The 15,029-nt window shown below is 40.1% G+C and overlaps 1 long non-coding RNA gene across 1 annotated transcript in view; it reads right to left on the bottom strand.

Moving 5' to 3' along the window:
• Window positions 1–15,029, bottom strand: part of LOC131487660 (uncharacterized) — a 49,877-nt gene that overhangs the window by 12,286 nt on the left and 22,562 nt on the right. Inside the window, exon 2 of the long non-coding RNA XR_009249872.1 lies at window positions 7,893–8,045. This is a non-coding gene — a long non-coding RNA (uncharacterized LOC131487660). The remainder of the gene's footprint in view (window positions 1–7,892; window positions 8,046–15,029) is intronic.

The raw sequence follows: 15,029 nt of genomic DNA, 5'->3' as shown, positions 1-15,029 counted from the left end.
CAGCTTAAGAAGAAGTTTTCTTTTTCTTTTTTTTAACGTTTATTTATTTTTGAGACAGAGAGAGACAGAGCATGAATGGGGGAGGGTCAGAGAGAGAGGGAGACACAGAATCCAAAACAGGCTCCAGGCTCTGAGCAGTCAGCACAGAGCCTGACGCGGGGCTTGAACTCACGGACCGCAAGATCACGACCTGAGCCGAAGTCAGACACTTAACCGACTGAGCCACCCAGGCGCCCCAAGAAGAAGCTTTCTAAAGCAGTGAGAATGGTCCTACTTGCTTCTGTCATAACAAGCCTTGTTTTTCTTCTCATTTGGAAACTTTCTTTCCTTCAGTGTTACATAGTGGAGGGACTGGGCGTTCTTCCACACAATGACAGACACGCAGATCTCGCCCAGAAATAACAGGGAAATGCCTGACACTGCTTCTTGAAGGAATTCTCCAGGTAGTAATTAGCCCTCAGCTCCAGGCTCAGGGCCCTGGGGATGGCTGCCCCACTCCCTGCTAAGGGAGGTAACTCGTCATCTGCTTGGGCCCAGTTCCTTCACAAGGGGGACCCAGCTTTACTGAGCCCTTTTTTAGGGAAGGAAGAATGTTCTTAAAAATGGGGAAGTGTTTTCCATTACTACTCCAAACTGTAAAATGATATTTGGGCCTTTTAAAAGACTTGGGAAATTTTCTGATATTAAGGAATATGGATTTAAAGAAGGCTTGGGGGATTAGGTTTTTCCTCCTCTTTGAAGCATTTGAAACAACTTTAATCTGCTTTTAGACTTCTATCCAATTTGGTATGGCATTCTAGCAGAGCATTGTTGCCTTCCTTGTGGAACTGATACTTTTGTGCCTCTTTTAAAAGGCATGAGGAGAAATATTTGGGGTGGGGAAAAAATAAAGCTTGAGTTTAAAGGAACGAGATTTCTAAGATTCTTGAAAGACATTTTTAAATTTGTGTTTCGAATGTAAGAAAATCAAACAAACAAAAGCCTAGTTGTATATGCAACCACAGTGGTCTGACTTACTCATAACTAATTTCCTGTGGTTGGTCTTTCTATGATACATATGGTGCTTTACAATATGCAAAAAAAAAAAAATTAAATACTCTCATGTAATAATACTACTCTGGGAGGCAGGTATTATAATCATTTCACCGACAAGAAAACTGGGGCTTAGGGAGTCAAAATTTTGCTTAAATAAAATGTAATATGTCAAGAACTTTAACTTGGGACTCCAGGCTTTGAACCCAACACCTTTTCCACAACATCCCATTACTTTTAACTTCTCATGTGGCCTAGGTAGCCCGTAGCCCCCATCAACTTTCCGTGCCTCAGTTTCTTGATCTGTGAGATGAGAACAATACCACTCTGGCTTCCTTTCAGGGACCGGAGGATAGATTTTCCAGGACAAGTTCATCTATCACGTGACCAAGATTTCCAGGAACAATGTACAGTTCAGACAATGAGTCTGAAATAAACATACTTTGCATTATCCCGAGGGATGAGGAATCTGGAGAGGCAGCAGAGGGGAAGGTGGGGACACACTTGTCAGTCTGGGAGACTTAATGCCCTCCAGCTATAAGAGAGGAGGTAAGTGTATGATCAAAGTAAATGAAAACTAAACCAGCTGTGCAAGCCTAGAAGAATACATAGTTTTGAAATACCTAGGAAAATGCTATATTCTTCTTTTTATTTATTTACTTATAACAACTATATCTATTCATTGTTAAAAGAATGAATACAAAAGTGCATTATTAAAAAGTGCATCCCTCCTTCATCTGTTCCTCACCTACTTCGCTTGCTAGACTCCCCACTGTTACATCTGTTTATCTCCTAGAATTTTCTCATTCAAATACTGTGTGTGTGTGTGTGTGTGTGTGTGTGTGTGTGTATGTGTGTGTACATATGCGGGCATTCAGATACACTTTATACAGTTTCACATATGTATTTTTAAATGGGTCATACAACCCATATTGTTCTATAACTTGCTTTTTAAAAATGTTACAATGTATCACAGATACCTGGTCATACAGACCTCTCATTTCCCCCTCCACCCAGTTTTATTGAGCTATGCTTGACAAATAAAAATTGCATATATGTGAGGTGTTCAACATGTTGTTTTGGTTTATGTGTACATTGTGAAATGATGACCACAATCAAACATGATTAACATATCAATCATCTCATATGGTTACCATTTTTTGCATGTGGTGACATCCACTCTTACCAATTTCAAGATGCAATACAGTATTAACTATAGTCACCATGCTGTCCATTAGATCTCCAGAACTCACTCATCCCACATAAACTTATGTACACTTTGACCAACATCTCCCCCTTTCCTCCAAGCCCCAGCCTCCAACAACCACCATTTTAACCTCTGCTTTTTATGTGTTCCACAGTTTTAGGGACCTCTCATTCTTTTTAAAGCATGAAGTGGGCTCTATTGCATGGATATGCCATAGTTTATTTAACTACCTCCCTACAGATAAAGATACAGGTTACTTCTGGGTTTTTTTTTCTTAACTATTATGAATAATGCTTTGTGGATAAGAATGATGGTTCATTAATATGAAAGAAGACAATTTAGGGATAAGTAGCCTAGAACAAACTTGGGAAAGAAAGATATAATAAAACCCTTACCAGTGAGACCTGTGTGGGACACCTGAGACAAGCAGACCCTTCTCAGTTTAGCTCCTCAATATTTCAGATTGCTAGCTAGGGCCAAAGAAAGACTCCAGGAGGAAAAAAAAAGTTAAAGAAAGAAAAAATGCACAGCAGCATTTTTGGTTAAATTGGTTAACCAAAGTTGGTCAAATTGAATGACATGTACATCCCAAAGAGAACCAAGTAGAGAAAGTATGTATAAACCCTGTAGAGAAACCGTAGGACGTGTAAGGAAGATTATAAAGCGTAGATTGAAGAAGAAGAAGGAAAATGATGTGACAGTGAGAAAATGTTTCAGCATTTAATTTTTTTTAATGTTTATCTATTTTTGAGAGAGAGAGAGAGACAGGCAGAGTGTGAGTGGAGGAGGGGCCGAGAAAGAGGGAGACACAGAATCTGAAGCAGGCTCCAGGCTGTCAGCACAGAGCCCAACGTTCATGTAGAGAATGATGCTACTTTCTCCTGTCATTGTTTTTTTTTAAGTTTGTTTATTTATTTTGAGAGAGAGAACAAGTGTGTGAACAGGGGAGGGACAGGGAGGGAGAGAGAGAGAGAGAGAGAGAGAGAGAGAGAGAGAGAGAGAGAGAATCCTAAGCAGTCTCCTTGCTGTCAACACAGAGCCCAACGTGAGGCTCAAACCCACAAACCTTAAGATCATGACCTGAGCCAAAGTCGGACGCTTAACCAACGGAGCCACCCAGGCACCCCTAGTTTAAGCATTTAGTTTCCATGTCAGTCCCCATAGGACAGGGGCTGTGTCTTACTCCTTTGCAGCCTCAATACTTGCCATAATTCCTGACAAGCAAAAGGTGCTAATAAGTACTTGAAGAAAAGCAAAGAACCCTACTTTCAAAAGGACCAAGTCTTTTGGACATAAGCCAGGAGAATCTACCTGAATGTAGATAAAATCTCGATTTGTGTAAAAATTATTTTAAAAAGTTTAAAACATTTAGCTTAACTTGAAAAGCAGTAAGTTAAAAGAATGGTGTCAGTAAAAGCCTCTATTATTTAATTTACTGAACATATCTCTTTGCTTACTCTTCCTTGTGCTTAATTCATTGCTTGCTCAAAAAACATGTAAAAATTTAAGCTGTAACTAACTGGTCATTGGAATTTTAAAAAATTATTTTTAAAAACTGACATCATTTTCTTGAAGCCATCACCAAGTGGCTCTATGTGTAGTCACCAGTTGTGTCAGTGGGCTGGTTTCTGCCTCTTGGCTTCAAGGTTCATGTTCCTAAACGGAGTAAAAAGAATCGCATGACCCATGGCATGTCTCCCGTCTTGTTAATAGAGAATTCAGGGGGAAAGTTTAAGACGTAATCCTCTGTGTGATGGTCCTAACAACTGGCTAACTATGGTCCAATCAACTAAAGGCTCAGATACTAGGCGTGTGTGTGTGTGTGTGTGTGTGTGTGTGTGTGTGTACATTCCTTAAGATGTTATTATGAAGAAAAGGATAAGTTCAAGATAAGTGGACTGATATGAGGATTCACTTTTTTAAGAGAGAGAGAGAGAGCACGAGAGTGTGATCAAGGGAGGGGCAGAGAGAAAGGGAGAGAGAGAATCCTAAGCAGGATTCTCACTGTCAGCACAGTGCCCAACTTGAGGCTCAATCCCATGAACCATGAGAGCATGACCTGAGTTGAAATCAAGAGTTGGGCACTTAACCAACTGAGCCACCCTGGTGCTCCAAGGATTCACTTTTTTTTAAATCTTTGGGGATATTTTATTTTATTTACATATTTTTCTTTTGAGACCTCTATGTCTTTTTTGTTTGTTTTATTTTTAATTTACATCCAAGTTAGTCTGAGGATTCACTTTTAAAAAAAAATTTTTTTTTAACGTTTATTTATTACTGAGAGACAGAGGGAGACAGAGCACAAGTGGGGGAGGGGCAGAGAGGAGACACAGAATCCGAAGCAGCCTCCAGGCTCTGAGCTGTCAGCACAGAGCCGGATGCGGGGCTCGAACTCACAAACCGTGAGATTATGACCCGAGTCGAAGTCGGAGGCTTAACCAACTGAGCCACCCAGGCACCCCCCGAGGATTCACTTTTTAAAAGAGAGAGAGAAGAACCAGCTTGGTCACCCTCACCTTGTACAACAGGGTCAGCAAGTTACCTAAAATTACCTAAAATGGCCAACCCTGTTCTCTATTGGTTGAATTCTCCAGAACAGTAAACCCATACGCATCATGATGACCTTGACACACGAAGGGAAGAAAGATCGAATTAAATTCAGTAGCATTGCTGGTTTTATATTTCAACATCCCATATATTCATTCATTGAACAAACATGAGTGGAAACATTAGATAATCAGAAAGACCATTCTCTAGTCATTCTGAATCAGCAGGATTGCTCTGTTGAGGCTTTTAATCACTTCGGTTCTCATACCGACCTTGAGTTACTCCCTCCCCATCTGGGCAGAAGCTCTAGTTTGTGGTGGAACATGCTACAGAGCACTCTGAACAGTGTGTGGATAAAATTATCTGCCAGGAGGGCACCCACCAGCCTTGGCAGAGAGGAGGAACAAACTACGTAGAAGGACTTTTTAGAATCATCTTTCAGCAGTGTGGCTCTGAGGGTTGAAAACTGGACTGAGGTCAGCAGTCTTGGGTTCTGGGCCTTCATTACTGTATGGCTGTCTGACACTGGGCCTCAGCTTCCTCATCATAAGATAAAAGAGTTCAATTAGTATCTTCTACTAGTACATGGAATGGGAATACGGATAAAAACCACATAAAGACAAGTTTCCAAAATCTTAAAGACATATCGTTCTTAATAGAGATGAAAAAAAAAAAAAAAAGATCCTGAGAATTCTAAGAGCACTTCTCTTGGACACCAGTCCTTAGTGTATATTTGCCTCCCCACTCCCACAAAAACCAGGCATTGTTTGTAAGAGCCTCTCTTTCCTAAAGGAGATCAGCTGTAAACCCTGTGCTTCCTGAAGGCCATGGGAGCCTGGAGTTTGTGCAGGGAGGGACTCAGTGCTATAAAGATGGCACATGGCCCTATGTCAGCAGGACATTCTTACTGTATGTAAGACCCTCGTCTGAAGCTTGCCCGAAAAGCCCTTTCTTTGTAGCTCCCTGAGTTCAGTGAGGCCCATCTGATTCAGCTAAGCCTGGCCTATCTTCCTTCAGCCAAGTTAGGGCCTCTCAAAAAGAAGTCCTTCACAGGGCCGTTGACTGGCATTTCAGATTGAACCCAATTTGGACCCTGACTGAAACCATCATTTGCTTGATAACCGCCAATTTAGAGGAGTTAGGAAAGGCTCAACCAACACCAGGGCTCTTAATCTTTGCAACTAACCCACTGTGAGGCAGGTAATGTCTCATGTTATCCTTTTGAACCTATAGACATCTAGAGCTGCTCTATCTATATTTAAAAATCTTTTAAAAAAGTATTTACTTATTTGTTTTGGGAGAGAGAGGGAGAGAGACAGAGAGACAGAGACAGAGACAGAGAGAGAAGAGAGAGCACACAAGTCGGGGAGGGGCAGAGAGAAGGAGAGAGGGAGAGAGAATCCCAAGCAGCCTCTGCATTGTCAGCACACAGCCCAATGTGAGGCTCGAACTCACGAACTGTGAGATCATGACCCGAGCTGAAATTAAGAGTCAGATGCTTAACCAACTAAGCCACCCAGGTGCCTCTAGAAGAACCAAATCTCAAAGATGAGTTTTCTGTATCGGTTGTAGAGTTTCTGGAATTGGTTCTCTAATCTGGTTAGATTTAAAGGCACTAATGGCTGTATTTCCTGTAGCACTGATAATCCATGGTGTGTTGTGATAATAGAGATACACAAAATTCAAGCACTGGATGCTCCTAAGCAAATATATACAAAAGGCAAGGTTCTCGGTGGCCATATAATATACTTTTTCAAAGGAAATCCATTGCTGGCTTTCATAAGAAAGAGTTATCCCCACTTAGTCCCCTTTCCTGTTAATAGACTCATCGCTGACCTAAAGAATTTGGCTTTGCAAATGGCTGGCTTCACTTTGCTGGTTGCTGAAAGCCCCTGGGTTTGGGAGCAGCAGTCTGGAGGCAGCACATCTTGTGTTACTTGGCCAGGAGAAATCTCATGAAGCAACACGAAATGGTGTCTATTTGGGTCATCTGTTTGTTTCCTGCCTCACTCTCCTATTTTTAAGAGTCACTGTAATGTTAACAACGACTATGACAACAGTGATCACTCACATGGCACATAGCTCTCAGACTGTACACAGATTCATGTAGTTAATTTTTACAACACTATGAGGTAGGTATTATTAGTCCCATTTTACAGATAGGGAAATGGAGGCAAATCCAAATAGCTAATGAACAAGGAGCAAGGATTTGAACTGGCTCCAGGATCTATGCTCTCAGCACACTTGGATGATTAATAGGTCACTGTTGCATCCTAGCCAAGCCACTCAGTGGTGAGATGATCTTGGACTGGACCCTAAAACTCTTTAAGCCCCTGTCTGAATCTTACCATGGGAATAAGAACAGCTCCTGGCTGATGGAATTGCTGTGAGACTAAACCAAGATGATAAATGTAAACGGCTCAGTTCAGGGGCATCTGGGTGGCTCAGTTGGTGAAGCATCCAACTTTGGCTCAGGTCATGATGTCATGGTTTGTGAGTTCGAGCCCCATGTTGGGCTCTGTGCTGACAGCTCAGAGCCTGGAGCCTGCTTCGGATTTTGTGTCTCCCTCTCTCTCTGCCCCTCCCCCACTCACGCTCGGTCTTTCAAAAATAATAAACATTGAAAAAATTTTAAAAAGGGGCTCAGTCCAGGGCCTACGCATTGAAAGGGCTCAGTAAATAGGCTTCACATTCATTAAGACACCAATGTACTATGGGCACAGTCAACTCAGCCCAGTTCTGACACCAGTGGCAGAAGGAAAGAATGCTTAATAGCGAGCAGGTGACCGCAACACTGTAGGACAGGCAGCTCTAGACTCAGGAGCACAATGTGAAGAGCTGGGACACTCTGGCAACACGTTTGTTTTTCCAAAACAGGCTAGAAAAATATTGCTTTGGGAAAAATACTTACTGCTCCTTGTTCTAGAGAGGTGGGTGGAGCCTGTGACCAGGAGCTACTAAAGTTGTTCTGCTGTTCATAGACAGGCTGGCTGTCTCCCATCCCTCCCGCCCTGACACCATTCATTTGACTTGGCTTATCATCTCTGATGGGCCACAAGGACATCCTCCCCTGCATAGACCTTGTGAGTCCCAGTTAACAACTTACCTGATAGAGCATCTTTATTTTAGGAGGTGAGGCTGAGAAGTGAGGGAACGAAGCTCCAGATGCCCACATGTGTCAGCCTTGGTTTGAATAATGGGAGGTCACAGGTCAGCAGTCCAGGCTGGAGAGAGTTCACTAAACTATCTAAAACAGATCCTGAAGTAAAGGAACAAAGAAAAATTTTATCAAAAATAAAAATTAAATATATCCATACAGTGGAATATCATTCAACCACAGAAGGCAATGGAGTACTTCTACAGGCTACTACATGGATGAACCTTGAAAATATTATGCTAAGTGAAAGAAGCCAGTCACAAAGGACCATATGTTGTATGATTCCACATATAGGCACACTTTGTAAATGTAAAATCATACAGGATGTGAAAAGTAGATTAGTTATTGCAGGGGAGGGAAAAGGGCCTGATGGATATGGAGTTTCCTTTTGGCTCATGGAAATGTTTGGCATTGTGCAATGGTGATGGTTGCACAATATGGTGAATAAACCAAAACCACCATTGAATCGTACACTTAAAAAAGTTAAAATGACATTTTATGTTAAGTGACTTTTATCTCAAATCAAAAATTAAGCAATAAACATTCTAAAACAAATACATATATCAAAAGGGTATGAATTTTAAAACCGTATTCTTCATATTTTTTCCTACACCTTCTAAATTTTCTACAATAAGCATGAATTTCTTTAAAGAAAAATTTTTATTTTGAAACAATTCCAGAGTCAGAAAGTTGCAAAGATAGCACAGAATGGTCCTGGATACCCTTACCCATTTCCCTCTGTAGTTACATCTTATTTAACTATAGTACAATATGAAAGCCAGGAAATCGACATTGGTACAGTATGTGTGTGTGTGTGTGTGTGTGTGTGTGTGTGATTTTATTGCATGTGTTGTTTTGTGTGAGCACCACTGCAATATAGATACAGAACCATTCCACCACTACAAAGATCACCCTCATACTACCCTTTATAGCCACACTAAGCTTCCTCCTTCCCACCTCCTGCTCATCTCTAGAATTCCATATCTATAATTTCACAAATGTGATATAAATGGAATCATACAATTTGTGACCTTTGGAGATTTGCTTTTTTCACTCAGCATAATGCCCTCGAGGTCCTTCCAGGTTGTTGCATATATCAATAGTTGGCTTTTTTGTTGTTGTTGAGTTTGATTCCATGGTATGGCGGACCATAGTTTATTTATTGATGGATGTTTTAGCATTTTGCACATTTTGGCTATCGCCAATAAAGCTGCCATGAATATTTGTGTTCAGGTTTTTTTCATTTCTCTCTGATAACTGCCCAGGGATAATTTGCTGGGTCATATGGAAAGTCTATGTTTAGGTTTTTTAAGTTTTTATTTATATAAGTAATCTCTACACCCAATGTGGGGCTCAAACTCATGACCCCGAGATCAAGAGTCACATGCTCCACTGACTCAGCCAGCCAGGCGCCCCTATGTTTAGTTTTTTTAAGAAACTGCCAACCTATTCTCCAGAGTCAATGTACCATTTTACATTCCCACCAGGCATGTATGAGAGACCCAATTTCTCTGATTCCCTGTCAGCATTTGGCATTGGCATTGTCGTTATTTTTTTTACTTTAGCTACCTTAATAGATGTGTAGTAGTATCTCATCATGGTCAAATGAATTTCGTTAATGGCTAGTGATGGTGAACAACTTTTCATGTGCTCATTTGCTGCCTGTATACCCTCTTTGATGCTATGGCTCTTCTGTTGTCCATTTTCTAATTAGGTTGTTTGTTTTTCCTGTTGAAATTTGAGAGTTCTTTATATATTCTTGATACAAATCCTTAGTCAGATGTGTGGTTTGCAAATAATATTTTCTCCTAGTCTGAAGCTTGTCTTCTCCTCCTCTTTACATAGTCTTTCACACAGCAAAAGCTTTTAATTCTTTAGAAGTATGATTTATCTTTTTATTTTCTTTTATGGAATGTGCTTTTGGTGTCAGGTCTAAGAACTCACCATCAAGCCTTAGATCTTGCAGATTTTCTCCTTCAAGTTTTACAGTGAAGAACTACTTTTTGAAAGGACCTTTTTTTCTAAAAGAAAGACATGGCTATTTGGAATACAAAGAAAAACTCAATGGGGAAAGTTAAAACCACTAATAAAACCAACATCCAGAAATATGTTTGGTATTAGATGCCAGGACTTGCAACTTAATAAAAATGTCACCTCCTTTATAATGGGAAAACAGAACCCTCCACCAGTAAACTGCACTATTGAGTACCCATCAGAGTGCTGAGGGAGAGGTGCTTCTCTTAATGCCAAGATCGGCTGGGGGAGTTGCCGTTCGGAAAAGGCTAAGAACTACTGACCCAAACAGTGAAACTCATGTTTATGAACCACAGCTGTTAGTCACAGACTGTAATTGCCCCACTAGATAAAGAAGCTATTTAAGAGAGCAGGTTGCTATAGCTGAAAAGAAACAGAAAATAGTCTTTTGGAAATCACAGGATTGTAACTAAGGGGAACATCAGGTTTGAAGGTGGGGCGGATCGTTGTGTATTCCCTGGCTTGAGACAGGCTGATCTTGCATGAAGATCTTGCAAGATCCCAGCCCTGGCTGATGTTCTGTTTTGCTGGAGAGACTGGTTGAGGTTCTCTTTTTCAAGTCCTGCCATGTGGGGGCTTCCAACGACTAGAATCCTTCCAACCTACACACTTCTGATTCCTAGGCATGTGGAACTTTGCCTCTTGTCCTGCCCTCCTCACCTGCCTGACATGTTGGTCACAGGGTAATAGCTGTGATGAGAGCAATGGACTCTGGGGGAGTACTCATCCCCCTGCCTCACCCCACCACCTCCAAGCAACAGACATGAGCTAGTCTTAAAGCATTAGATACTTCAGGGGCATGGCTCCCTACCCCTCACCACCAACCTTCTGATAAGTTGATATTTTAAGAAAGGACATTTTTAGGGAAACTTGAAGGGAATTTTGAAAGGGTGAAACTTGCAGTTTAAATTGCTTAGCGATGTTAGGAAACAGTCCTGAATTTGATTTGGTTAGGAAACAGTCCTGAATTTGATCTAGATTTTCAAACATCTAGTTTGCACTCATTGGAACTTACCTGAAGTACTTAATTATGTACTTGCAAAGAAAATCCTATTTTTTGATTGCCAAGTAAGAATCACTTTTGTTTGCTGAATAGTGAGGAATCAGGCAAAACCTCTGGATGGTGACAGACACATAAAATTTCATAAAAATTTAGATTAAAAGTTAATTGTGTGGTAAAAATTGCAACCTAAATGTCCATTAACTTAAATTACAATATATCCATACAAAAGCTCAGCATTTATTGTCATGGAAAGGTTTCTACATATATTGAGTTTTTAAAAGCCAGCTTTAGAAATTAACAAGTAGAATTTGATCCTATTTCTAAAAAGGCATTGGGAAAGAATATAACAAGACATTATCAGTGGTAATCTTTACATGATGAAGTTATGGAGAATTTTACTTTATTTTTTATTTTTTTCTGAGTTTTCCAAATCTAAATTCATCGAGCTTATATTGCATTAGTAATCAGAAGAAAACTAGTTCCCATCCATAGTCATAGGGCTACATGTTAAACAGAACTGTATATACAGCTTACAATTGTATGTATTACTAGTTTTATAAGTTATAAAAACTCATATCTTAAAGTAGTCAAAAGGGATAAAGAGTATAAGGTGAAAAGTAAGAATTCTCTTTCTTATGAATCCAATTTAACTACTGACAACAGGAATATACATATTTAAAATAAAACTTGGAGCACCTGGGAAGCTCAGTTGGTTAAGCGTCTGACTTCGGCTCAGGTCATGATCTTACAGCTCATGGGTTCAAACCCCGCATCAGGCTCTGTGCTGACAACTCAGAGCCTGGAGCCTGCTTCAGATTCTGTGTCTCCCTCTCTCCCACTCATGCTCTGTCTCTCTGTCTCTCTCTCTCTCTCAAAAATAAATAAACATTAAAAATTTTTTTAATAAATAAAATAAAACTTGATTAGTGAGAGATCTGAAAAGCAGAAGCTAACGTTAAAGAAGTATGAGACAACCTTGAAAACAAGGGAATGAAATTACCAGCCTAATGCCAACCACTCCTCAGCCCACTGCCAGGATACCCCCCCTTACAATCACATGGCCCTTCTAATAAGGGAAATCAGCCTCTTTACACTCTGAGCATGTGGGTCCCAACAGACTCCCACACCTAGCCAGGCATGCAAATTAGTATGGGCCCTAACACCCACATGAATCAAGTCACGTTCGAATTACAGAGCACATTTGGATGGCAAGTCACAGAAGCAGCAAGTGCTGCTCCTGGGTGTGTGGAAGACTCTTCCTGTCTTCTGTACCCCTCCCAACCCTCACTTGTTTATTCAATAGTTGACTCCCAATCCTCAGTGCTTTGGCTTAAATGTCACTTTTTCAGAGAAGAGAAAAGTTGGCTTGGCTGAATTGGCATAGCCCCTTCCCTTATTTTCTGTCATCATCCCTGATCATATCTTTGGGAACACTTATTACCATTTGTAATTTTTAATTTTGTGTATTTACGCCTGACCTCTGCCTTCCCTCTCTCCCCAGACTGTAAACTTCGTAAGGGCAGGGACCTTGTGTGTATGTGTGTGGGGGGGGGTAAAATATGGCTTTGTTTAGCAAGCTTTTAGCCCATAATAGGTATTTAATAAACACAGTGTAAACAAGATGGACAATTTTAAAAGTCCATTTTTGAGATGAAACTCTAATTTCATTAATGTTTTAGATAAGACTGACCCTTGACGAGTAGGGCTGTTTATTTCTTCATTCATTCTTCCATTCATTCAACCAACAAACTTTTATTAAAAGCCTACTCTTTGTAAGACTCTGTGCTAAGTACTGGGGACAGAGGTGCCTAGCAAGGAAGACAAATAGAAACAGGTGAATATGATCTAGGGAGACATGATCTAGGGAGATATGGGTAATTGGGGTTTTGGGGGAGCATGGAGCTATTTCCTGGACCTTGAGAACCACAGCTGAGTTTTTCTCCACCATCACCCTATGACATCCATTCAAACCCAACAATGTCATACCCAAAATTATGACTAGGGTCATCTGTGTATCTATCAGTATGTGTAGAAAAGATTATAATCAGGAGCGCCTGGGTGGCTCAGTTGGTTAAGGGGCCAACTTCAGCTCAGGTCATGATCTCACAGTTCATGAGTCTGAGCCTCGCGTCGGGCTCTGTGCTAACAGCTCAGAGCCTGGAGCCTGTTTCAGATTCTATGTCTCCCTCTCTCTGTTCCTCCCCTGCTCATGCTCTGTCTCTCTCTCAAAAATAAATAAAGATTAAAAAAAAAAAAAGAAAAGGAAAATTGTATAAGGGAAGTGACACCAGAGCAAACAAATAAGAAACCAGAGGCACAGTTTGAAAAGCTGCCTCTGCAAAGAAGGGTTTTATAAAGTGCACTCTGTCTCTTTTTGTCCTTCCCTCCATCCTTCCTCCTTCCCTCCTTCCTACTATTCTCTCTCACACACAGCTCAGACACAAGACATGGAGAAACAAATGTTTTCTGACTCGATGACTTCAGCGGATTAGTGCTCCTTTGAAAGTGATATTGTTACAGCCATAATGTGTTTATGTGTAACACAGACATCTTTATGTATAATGCAGACGTGTCTGTGTGGGGAACATTAACATCCTGGCCTTGTCATTTAGTGAGGTAGGAAGTTCAGCCTAGGACTAAAGATCCCCTAAAGCTTTGGGGAATCTTGATACAGGAGAAGGAGGGAGCAGGAGAGAACAGGGGAGATTTCTTTAAGGATTATTTCTCTTTTTTTCCCCTCTCTTGGGCTTAACTCCTACTCTCTGAGAAACAACCCTTTTCCAACACAGCTGAGATGGTTGTCAGGCAGAGGTATCCTTGCTGAGGATAGCAGTCATCCAGAAAAGGGTCAAGCAATCAGAAGATGCTGGAAAATCACAGAGATACCACAATGAGAGTTCCACTTTATAATAACGTGATGGCAAAGCTGTAACAATACTGTAACAATATGAAACAATATGAAAGTATATAAATTAAAAAGTTAGTCTAGCTTCTCTGCTATTCCACTCCCCAAAGCAGCAGTAATCAGTAGAAATATAATGTGAGCCATATATGTAATTTAAAGTTTTCTAGTAGCCACATTAAAAAAGTAAAAAGGAACAGGTGTAATTAATTTCAATGATATACTTTATTTAAAATAATGTATCCCAAATATTACTACTTCAACATATAATCAACATTAACAAATTATTCATAAAATATACAATTATTATGGAGATATTTACTACTTTTGGTACTAAGTCTTCTAAATCTGGTGTGTACTTTTCACTTACATCTCAATTTGGATGCTAAGTTTTCATTGAAAATACTTGATCTGTATTTAGATTTCACAAAACATACATTTGAAGTACCCGTTTTTAAATTAAATATGAATTAGTTAAAATTAAATTAAACTTTATTTTTAAAGTTTATTTATGTATTTTTGAGAGAGAGAGAGAGAGAGAGAGAGAGAGGGAGGGAGCGGGAGAGGGTTAGAGAGAGAGGAGAGAGAATCCCAAGCAGGCTCCATGCTGCCAGCACAGAGCCCAATGCAGGGTTCGAACTCATGAACCGTGAGATCGTGACCTGAGCCAAAATCAAGAGTCGGAAGCTTAACTGACTGAGCCACCCAGGCATCCCAAAATTAAATAAAATTTTAAAATCCAGTTCCTAGTTACACCAGCTACATTTTGAACTTAGTAGTTACACGTGGCTACTATACTGAACCGTGCAGCCCCACAGGAAGCCACATTACTTTTGGTGTGGAACTTTTTCTCTAGGCATATGCATATAAATATATAACTAAATATAATATACATTACACATACCTGGATTTCATTTCAGAAAAATGTAATCACACTATATATAATTTTTACTCAGCAATTTAATTTTTTTCATTTAAAGTTATATTTGGGATATTTTTCTTTTTTAGTACATATGGACGTGCATTCTTTATTGTGGTTGTATCGTAGATTTATTTAGCCACTTCCCTACTAGTGGACACAAAAGTTGTTTTTTATGTTTTGCAGTTATAAACATCCATGCTTGCATACTTATGCTAGTATTTCCAC

This window comes from Neofelis nebulosa, chromosome 10, assembly GCF_028018385.1.
Source record: "Neofelis nebulosa isolate mNeoNeb1 chromosome 10, mNeoNeb1.pri, whole genome shotgun sequence".
Classification (NCBI taxonomy): domain Eukaryota; kingdom Metazoa; phylum Chordata; class Mammalia; order Carnivora; family Felidae; genus Neofelis; species Neofelis nebulosa.
Note: the sequence above shows the minus strand (reverse complement) of the source record. Positions and strands in the feature narration are given on the sequence as shown.